Here is a 10,326-nt window from a genome sequence, read left to right as displayed (position 1 = left end):
CAGCCCGCCAGGCAAGAGCCCAGCCTGGCCAGCTGGAGCGGATTTGGGGGAAGGAGGAAAATGGGGGCTTCCAACCCCTCTCCAGCTTCCCTCCGCCGCCCTCCCTGATTGGCTGTGCGTCCCTGGAGCCCAACTTCAGTCGCTCCAGACTCCATCTGAGCCCTGAGGGAGTCGGAGCTCCGCGCCTCAGGGCGGGAGGGGCGGCCACGAATCCAGGGGTTGGCATCTCTGGGCCCCTGGGGGGAGGGGCGCGGACGGGGTCGGCCCCCGCAGCCTCTGCGAGGCCCATCTCGCTGCGTCTCGCAGCCTCAGCTTCTCTCAGCCCCCGCCCTTTCCTTCCCTCCCAGCGGCAGCCTCCCTCCTCCCGCCCCCCCCCCACCCCCGCCCGCCCGCCACCTCCCCCCGGTTTCTCATTCCTGCCACTAGCGCGCTCGGCGGCTCATTCCGCGGCCGCCGCCAGCCGAGGGGAGCGTCGCGGGCCGAGGAGCAGATGCCGCGGGGGCCGCTCGCAGCCGCCGCTGACTTGTGAATGGGACCGGGACTGGGGCCGGGGCTAACACCGCAGCGCTTGCCCTGCGCCAGGGACGGGCGGCCCGGAGGTTGCGTCCACCCGCTAGGGCCCCAGGTGAGGCGCGCCGCCAGTCCCTTCCTCTCGCCTGGTTGGGGCTTCTTGGAGTGGGGGGCAGGATTTTCTCAGGAAGAGAATGTCTTGGCGGGGCGGGGTGGTGGGGGAGACGGTGGTATCCGAGTCGAGAAGATTTCACTAATGCAAAGCAAAAGGGAGGGAGAGATTTGTTTAAACATCAGAAGGGGAGAAGGGAGCCAGCTGTGGGCGCGGGCTGTGCAGGGGACGGAGGCCCCAGATGTGCGCTCCACGACTCTCCCGGGCTCCGGCCTCCCCTGGGGTCTGCGCCGAGGCCGCGGCAGAGGGGGTTTGTACCTGGCTGGGGCAAGAAGCTGCAGAGCAGAGCTCCGGACACGCCGACTGCCCCGGGTCATGTCTCTGGGGAAAGTCGCCCACGGCGCGGTGCCCGTCAGCCCTGCGCGGCTTCCCCAAAGCGGCGACACGACCCCGCTCTGCAGGGTTCTTACTCCATCCTCCCGGATCCCTGCCTCAAGCTCCCCGGGGCTCAGTCCCTCCAGTCGAGACTGCCGGGGAAGCCCGGGAAAACGGAAGGACCCTAGCTCCGGAAGGCGATTGCCCGCACTTTAATAGCGTGGGTTTGGGGCCGCCGACTGCGGTTCTGGGGTAGCCAGCTGCGGTGCGCTACAGCCCTCCAGCCTGAGTCTCTGCGGGAGCTCCGGAGCCCGTTTGTAAGCTCCCACCAGCTCAGGGGTAGGTCCATGAGCGGCCCAGACTCGGGTTCGCCTCTGGCTTGGGATTGGCGAAAGCTGCCAGGGTCAACGTTAACTTTGAGAACCAAACCTTCCCGAAACCTGCGCCGCCTCTCGGAGCGCGCCAAGCCTCTCCAGCTCCCGGCACGCACGGCCTCCCTCCCTGCGCTCTGCCCCCGGAACGCTAGCCGGGAGGTGGGAAGCAGTGAGAAGCTGGCCGGATGGGGAGGGCGGCAAGGAGAGCTCCCTTCTCCGCACCCGCCACCCCCGCCCCCCACCAACACGGAGGAACTGTAGGAGGGCCCGCCTCACGCTGTGAAGCGGAGTCCCCAGAGAAAGTGGGGTCGGGGGAGGCTTGCGGGTCCGGCTTCCTTGTTCGTTTTTTACCGAGGGCCTACTTTCGCCGGGGGCTCCCTGCGCCTGCCTCTCCCGGGTGAAAGGTTTTCTAGGTGCTAGAAGAAGCCCTGTTGCTTTTGCTGATAATGCAGTAGGAATTTCATGGGCCATCACACTGCTATTAAGAAATTGCATCTTTTAATTATTTAATACCATCCCTGCATGACGACCGGTCATCCCTAAGGGATGGGAGTGGGGGATTGTTCTTGAAACCTTGCTGTATGAGGGTATAGATTTCACTAAGGTCTTCCCTTCGTCTCCCCCGAAAGAAATCTTGCTACGATCGCTCTGAAATCTTTTATTATTTTCTTCTTCTAATCATGGCTTTCGGTTTAATAGGAGGCAGTAAGTTTTCGTTTTAATCACAGGGAAGCTACCATAATTAATCTGGCGAGAGGACGGATCAATTTCCTTATCACTTGGGCTTGCAGCAGACATCGATGGTTTTGCGGGGTGTCTGGATTTCCTGGATATGGGGATGCAGATGTGTTCTTAGGAGCGAGGATCCTTTAGCATCGCATCAGCACATTTGCCAGGCTGGGGTCTGAGCGCTAGAGCCTAATATGTTGGCAGAGGAGAAGAGAAGGGACTGACCTTCTTTTCGTTAATCCTGGAATTGTTTTTCCTACAAATACGTAGGTGCAGACACCAGAACAGAAATATTAACTGCCCAACCCTAGCTGCAGGGAGCCTAGTCTTCTTCCAATAGGACAAAGGAAAAAAAGTTACAAAACAAAGGGACAGAGTTGTGGCCAATACGAGAGGCACTCTGAGGCTCCAGCCACTAAAGTTCCTTAAATGCAATCTCTGATTTCAAGTTTTAGAGTTGGCCAGTGGGCTCTGGAATTCGAACCTCTATGTAACACTGAAATCCAGCCTAGTACAAAAGGAATGTGAGTGCTTTTCAGTAGAGACCAGGGAAAGGCATCTTTGCTTGAGTAAGAATTGTCTTTACATCTTACTTTTGAGACACTGTAAATTAAGACATTAAAATGTCTTGCAGGCATGCACTATTATTAATAAAAATTATTACTATCATTTTAGTTGTTACTTCAGAGTCTGCATAAACTGGGCATTTTATGACATTGTTTGAAAGAGCACACCACCCTCCTCACCCCTGGGCAAGGGGGAGTGAAGGCATGCCTTGGACAGATTGAGACTGGATCATCTGGCAAGGCCCAGACATGTAGATTTATTCAAATGGCTGCTTATTGCTTCCTAGGAAAATAAGCTTTTAAAATAGTTCTCACTGAAGCAGTGGACCATCTTGATAGCACTTCAGAACTTTCATTATGTTCAGCATTCTTATCAGAACACCAGACAGCAAAATTACTAGAAACCTAAATTCTATTTTCAATTAAGATGCAATCTTTTGTTAATTTGAAAATAAAAAAAAATAGTTACGGTGCAATTTTTTTTATATCTTAGAACTCATGTTTCCTCTGTAGAGTGGTGGCTGTGGATGTGCATGTTTGTGTATTTGTGGGAGGAGGGGGCAGGGGACAGACTTGGAGAGCCACGCCGTGATTTGGGGGAATAAGGATCAATTTCATGCTCTTTTAATGCAATTGTCTTCATAATTCATGGTTTTTCTTCCCCTTTGAATAGAATTACATGGCTGCTTTGTAAAGATTCTGGTTTGGGGACCCTCATATGGGAAACGCCATGACATTGACCTCGTGGTCTGATTTACAATGCCAGTACTGCACTCCCAGGAGCATAGTGTGTCCTGGAACCTTGCCTGTGAATTCCGGTGACTTATGAAGTGGTAACTTATGAAGTTGGTAAACGTTGATCTGTTATATTCAGATCTGTTTTTCAGAACCATCTAAACAAGATCTTCGAATCTGATTTTAGTCTTCCTTCGTTCTCAATACATTTATGTAGGTAGATGTTCGAGAAACATAACAATTTCATTGGAATTTACTTTCAATATTGATGTTTTCACTTTGATCACAGGCATACTTAATCATTCAATAATAATAAAACAGTGGAATATAGAAAGTTTGAAAGTAGGTCTCAAACTTTTTTCTTGAATTGTCAAATTTGAAGAATGACTATGAACTTCCAAGTTTTTTTTCCTAGAAAATTTGAGCACTGTGTAAATTCACTAGTCAATGATTTAAGGAACTGAAATGTGTTTGGGATGATTTTCTCCCTTATGGAATTGGCTGCTGTTTCTTAAAACGTTACCTAGTTTGTCAAGAATTCCTATTCTGCACTTACCAAGAATTGTGAGTTTTCAGCCTTTTTAATTTAAAGTTATTAACTCTGAAATATATAAAAATAGTTGGTCTATATGAATTTGTGATTTAATTGATTAGGGGAAAACCATCAACAGGTCTGCTAAAGAAAAAGAAAAATAAAGCTGGAGAAAATTGGACACATCCTGGTGCACCAGGAGGAGTTAAGAATGAGCTGTTCCATCAGGATTCCTGTGATAGCCATCCGCAGCCTCCCCTTTGAGCAGGAAGGACTAAAGAAAACACTCGAGGAGCATAATTAGACATGTTTCTGCTATAATTTTACCCTGACATTGAGAGCCTTGTACATCTCTGGAAATGGACTCTTTCGCGGAAGATTGCACTTCTGGCCACTAGAGGGCAATGGCACCCTTCTCCAACTTTCTGCATGGAGCCCATCTGCTTTTGAGGGCATCATGAAAAGCGGTTTTGTTACTCACCAGTCTTGTCTGGCCCTCTCAGGAGAGACCGAATTCAATCTAGCTGTGGTTCAAGCTACTGCTTGAGCAGTTTGTCAGGATTAGCATCTTTCTAGTGGGTGGATCCTGTTACCTTCAGCCTCTCCTCCCACTTTCGAGTTTACTAGAAAGTTGGGAAATCGTGTAACTTGACATTGAGCAGCAGCCAGGGTGGGGGCTGGGCTGCAGGATAAACAAGGTCAGTTCTCACTGAGACAGTGATCTGGGAGGATTTTCTGGATTTTTTTTCTGGCAAAAAGAGCATCATTTCTGACTCCAAGTGGAAGGGGATGGATAAAGAAGAAAAATATCAGTGAGACTACTGTGATACCATTGCCCATTCTTACATCCGGTTTTGACGATGTCTGCAAGACACTTCTCATTTGCAAAAAGGAATAGCAGTTTGATCTTCGGTAAACACTTAGGGACATGGAGTTTTAATATAGCAGTAACTGTTTTCCTATTTCCTTTAAACCATTCTTGATATTGCTGTGAAAACCTAAATGTAGCAGAGAGTAAAATTTAATTCAAGATTGTTTCTCGTGCACTGGAGTATAATCATTTGATTTTTTTTCTCCTGATATGGAAATTATGACTTATGATTAAATTGTGTATTTCAGGCTACACAAATTTATATTTGCTCCTGTTTGATGTGTCATGAAAGTTCAGGAGGAGAATGCAAAAAGAAACTAATGCTATATTATGATTAAGAGGAAAACTCTATTTTAAAAAAAGTACTGTTTTAAGTGGATACTTATTTGTGTTTTTTGTCTTAAGTGAGTACAGTTGCCTCCCTGGTGATTCAGCAGTGGAGTTCTTTACAGCTCTGAGCTGTGTTGGAATGCATAGATGGTTGATGAAGAAGGAATCAATGCAAATGGATTATGGGAGAGAGTATTAAGTAACTCAGTGGAAAGTAAGACAAAGTGTTTTGTAAACCGATGTTCACTTATCACTGGACAGTTTATTTAACCTAAAAAAGGACAATTTTGAATTCTAAGCTCTTGTGAATAATGCACATTGTTAGAACTGGAGGCAAAATTTCATTGTTATTTGGTTTAATTAGTCATGTGACAGTTGCAGAGTTCAGGGATTCTTATTGAGACAAAGCATTTCTCTCACAGTCTGTGTGGTCGAGGTTTCTGCTCAATCAGAAAATCTGGTACATCAGGAAATTAGGTGAGAGGAATGTGAGAGAGAAGAGAGGGAAAGGAGGAAGAAACTCAAAAGTATGAGAGAGACTAATGATGCTATTTCTCATGGAGGCCAATTTCTCATCTCTCTCTCTCTCTCTCTCTCTCCTCATTTAAGCCACTTGGAGAGCTGAATCTAGGAGACTGATATAAACAGCTTTAAGGACTGCAGTAAACAGTAGCCAAGGTCTTATTCTATGTTTTCTGGCACCAAGTGTCCCTCAAACAATATTTGTGAATGAGCAGGGGTTTATTCTCAAAATTTCCTGGTTACTGCAGGTGAAAAAAAAAGCCTTTGATTCCTAAACTCCACACCGTTTATTTGCCAGAAATCCTCCTGACATGGTCTTCTGCACTGAAATGATTTTCACAAATTAAAGTTAGCTCTTCACATTCAGCTCTCTTGAAGAAAATGGCCTGGAGTCCGGCTTTGTCCTCACTGTGATGACCGCCTCACATGGCAACCAGCATGGTAGGGGAGGCTCCTCTCTGATCTTAGTTTAAGACACGTAGAGATCTCATTTCAGCCTCCATTAGGCTCCATCAGTGAGAGCAAACAGTGAGAATTTAGGGTAGAGTCTCTGCTATCAATGCATCTTTATTATTCTCAAAAAGAGCAAGGGTGGAGGAAGCGAGGATAAGCATAGTAGCTCAAATTGCTGCATACCTACCCTGCCTTGGATCTCTGGAATGTTTTACCCATAAACTCATTCTGGAAAGTTCAGTTTTCATCATGCTAGAGGCTTGGACCAGTTATTCAATCTTGGAAGCAACAGTGCGCAGCAGCAGGGCCAGGATGAGGGTGAAGAGAGCGAGGCCAAGTAAGTGCATGGCTGGATTCTGTCTTGATTGAAAATTTTGACTTTTGCTCATCATAGATTTTTTTCCCACTAATCTTCATTATTTATTTATGTTTTTAGAGACAGAGTCTCACTCTGGAGTGCAGTCTTATGATTGCAGCTCATGGCTGGTCTCAAACTCCTGGCTTCAAGCAATCTTCCTGCCTTGGCCTCCCAAAGTGCTGGGATTACAGGTGTAAGCCACTGTACCTGGCTAACTAATCTTGAATTTTAAAATACTGCATTAAAGTATTACTTATTTTGATTACTGAGGTTTTTTGGTGTAGTCTTATGTTTTGTGAGTGGAGTTTTGCCTCCATTACTTACAAAGTATGTGACCAAGAATAAGCTAGATAAGCTCCCCAAGACTTAGGTGTCTTCATGGTAACGATAGACTTAATAATAATATCTACATCCTAGGATTCTTGTAAAGATAAAATGAGAGTTTAGTACAAGGCCTACCTCACGATAAGCCTTCAGTATGTTCTGGGGTTGCTTGCCCTGTCTGAAATAGACTTGGGATTCAGTTTTACAGACTAATGAGAACAGGTAGCAGTTCTTTCTTATCATTATAAGGCCAGAAATCTTGCATGGAACAGTTGTTTTAGATTGAGGCCTCTCCCAATTAGCAATGAATTGTTTCTTAGTGCCTGCCTTTTTTGAGTGATTTCGTAAATTTAAGTGATCCATCCCTCTTCCACTTAAAAGATTCAAGAGGCAGTTGGGATTTGAGATTTGAGAGCTAATTACTGCTTTTGAACACTGCCTGCCTCCTTCCTACCTTTGCATTTTTTTCCCTCTGTTCATTTTGCATATGGGTTGCTGTGGTAAGTTACCCTGCAGTAATACCTTACTGGGAAAGTTTGCTAAGCCTGCCATATTGAGATATTCATCACAGGTTTGCTTCCCTTTAAAAGGGGCTCATTACTATTCCAGACGAGCTCAAAAGATAATTAGTCTCTTGATAAATCGTCTCCATTTCAAGAGTATTCCTGTTTGTTTTTCAGGTAAATGTATTTTGGGATTGTAAGGGTTTTGAGCAGTGACAGTTTTAACTCATAAATAGACGGTGGCTGAAAAAGTCCTGGTCCTGCCTTGTGGGTTTCTGTCTTTTGCAGGCCCAGGCAAAAGCACAGTGATTTCGCATCACGCTAAAAATAACGGAGTCCTCGCCCTCTCTTAGCCCTGAATGGTTTTCCAACTGTTTCTCACCCAAGATCACAGCCAGGCTGGGCTTTCCAAGGCTCCGGGACCTTCCAGGTTGTCCTGCCGTTTCCCATCTGCGGCTCGCCGGTGTCATCTGTTCTTGCCCCAGGCTGGCATTCCCTCCTGCCTGCACCTTGCAATGAAAGGGAATATCTGTCTGTATTTGCCCGGGAAAAGGAAGGAGAGAGAGACAACGTTTTGAGATCCTACTGTGTGCTGGGCGCTCTACCAGGTACCTCATTTATTCTGTACAACCACCCCGAGAGGAAGGTACTCTCATCTCCATTTACAAATAGGAAAATGACTCTCAGAGGGAATTTAAGACACTTGTCTAAGCTCATGAGTCTGGGGAGAAGGAAAGCTGGCTTCCCAAACCTGCTGTGACTAAATGCTCAGGAGTTTTCCACTATGTCTGGTGCAGGTCTCAAGCCTGGGCCTGCTTCACTCTCTGGAGAAGGACACAGAAGAGCTTATCTGACTGCTCAACCCTCAGCTCCTACAAAATCTCAAATTTTACCCATAATGCGAACTTCTGAGATCCTCTGATCCAACTCCCTTATCAGCAGGTTTTTTGTTTTCCCAATAATCCTACAGCTTCTTAAATGTCCTGATGACTGCCTGCTAACTACCTCTCAGGGAACCCAGGAGTGAACAGGTGATTTCATTAACTCTAGTCGTTAAAAGCACTCCACTTTAATGAAGAAGGAGCTGAAATAACTTTTTTGGTAACTTTCTCCCAATAGTTATATTTTGACCCCCCTTCACTTTTTCCTTTTCCTGAAGGCTCTGCAATTATTTGGTACCTGGTATTGGATAATAGTTAAAACCCTGCATTTGTTGAACACTTTGTTAGTTTCAGGCACTGTACTAAGAACATTCTATATAATATGAGATTTACCCACAATGTCCTCATGAGCTACTTAAGACTGTTGCCAGCATCTTATGGGGGGCAGGCAGAGGGGTGCAGTTAAAATCACGTATTCTAGCGTTCCACAGCTGGTAATCGACAAAGCTGGGATTGCAACCCAAGCGTCAGATGCTGAAGCTTAGCCACCATATAAGGCTGCTCCTACCATTCAGAGTGTCAGCTAATCTGATGAGATACAGTTTCCAGACCTGTCACCATCCTCATCGCTCCCATCTGCTTCCACTCCATGTTGTCATTGCCCGCTTTACCACGTGGCATCTTAAATCAGGTTCCCTATGGCAGACAGTCTAACCACTTTGAACCACTGAATCCACTACTTTCTCTAAGGAGGGCTGAGGACTCCATTTTACCAAGTAGAATTCTCAGGAATCAGATGTATGAAGTCACTAACTGAATCATCAGCTATTCCAGTCAACCTTCATTTAGAGATGAGGGTTCAGGAACCCGGAGAAGAACCAGGACTTGCCCAGGATCCCACAGTAATTTAGAGTCTAATGGAACAGAACTGTGCTCTTGAGGCTCTTAACCCAATCTCTTTTTCTTCTTCTTCTTCTTCTTCTTTTTGTTTTTGAGGCAGAATCTTGCTCTGTTGCTCAGGCTGGAGTGCAATGGCAAGGTTACGGCTCACTGTGACCTCTGCCTCCCAGGTTCAAGCCATTCCTCTGCCTCAGATTCCGGAGTGGCTAACACTAGGCATGTGCCACCACCCCTGGCTGATTTTTGTGTTTTTAGTACAGATGTGGTTTCACTATGTTGGTCAAGCTTGTCTCGAAATACTGACCTTGTGATCCGCCCGCCTCGGCCTCCCAAAGTGCTGGGATCACAGGCATGAGCCAGCCTGCCTGGCCAAAAGTCATTGTTTAATTGATTATTTAAATAGTTGTACCTGTGGTCTGATTTCTTTGTAAACATGTCATTAGTTCATTTGTTTATGTAAAGCTGCACCCTCTGATATCTGTGGGCAGTTAGGTTAAAAGTTTTACATGAATCTCTTATTTGGAAGTTCGTGGTCAGTCCAGTGTCATTTCATATGCTGTTTGATAATCTGTTGCAAAATGCAACACTTGGCCCTGGCCTTAAGCTCTGTCCTACTTTATAGTCACCTCCTATTACTAACTCCATTCCAAGGTTCTGTAAAGAACAGAGTAAGAATGATGTCCTTACCTTGCCACTGCCAAGCCTATAGACGACACTTTGGCAGGGTTTGGTTTGAAATTCATTTCAAACTCATTTCTTTGTCATTAAAGTAACGAAAGGCCCTGGGTTGGGCACACAGAAGTGGTCAAATCACAAGGGCTTCCCTTCAGAGAGCTGATAATATTAACAGCACAGAGAATACTAGGGTTGTTGATTAAAACTCAAAGCTTCATACTGTAAGGACCACAAAGGAAGCATTAAATTGGGCCACAGGAAGGAGAAGTCACATCCAGTTTGGTGATCAAGGGTGGTTTGTGGAAGAAATAACAGAATTCTACTCCTCCATGATAGGGAGAGACTACAGAGGTCACCTAGAGCAACAAACTCTGCCATCAGGTCCTTGAATCATTGCTACCATGTCCCGGTGGTAGTTGTAGCATTGCTAGTGATACGGAGCTCATTACCCACTTACGCAAACCACTGAGACATTGGGAACCTTCACTCTTGGAAATGCTTCCTTCAGTTGAGCCAAACTGTTTTTTGATGTAGCCTATGATGCTATGCAGGATAGATGTAATTCTTGATATAATT

General features: G+C 46.1%; 1 protein-coding gene across 2 annotated transcripts in view; it reads left to right on the top strand.

The window, feature by feature from the left end:
- Positions 1 to 441: 441 nt before the first annotated feature.
- The window catches only part of CDH11 (cadherin 11), a 177,337-nt gene continuing 167,452 nt past the window's right edge, over positions 442 to 10,326 (top strand). For both annotated transcript variants that reach the window (XM_023210092.2, XM_023210091.2), the window contains exon 1: positions 442 to 625. The gene's annotated coding sequence lies outside the window, so the exon portion shown is untranslated. The remainder of the gene's footprint in view (positions 626 to 10,326) is intronic.

This window comes from Piliocolobus tephrosceles, chromosome 17 (genome assembly GCF_002776525.5).
Source record: "Piliocolobus tephrosceles isolate RC106 chromosome 17, ASM277652v3, whole genome shotgun sequence".
Classification (NCBI taxonomy): domain Eukaryota; kingdom Metazoa; phylum Chordata; class Mammalia; order Primates; family Cercopithecidae; genus Piliocolobus; species Piliocolobus tephrosceles.
Note: the sequence above shows the minus strand (reverse complement) of the source record. Positions and strands in the feature narration are given on the sequence as shown.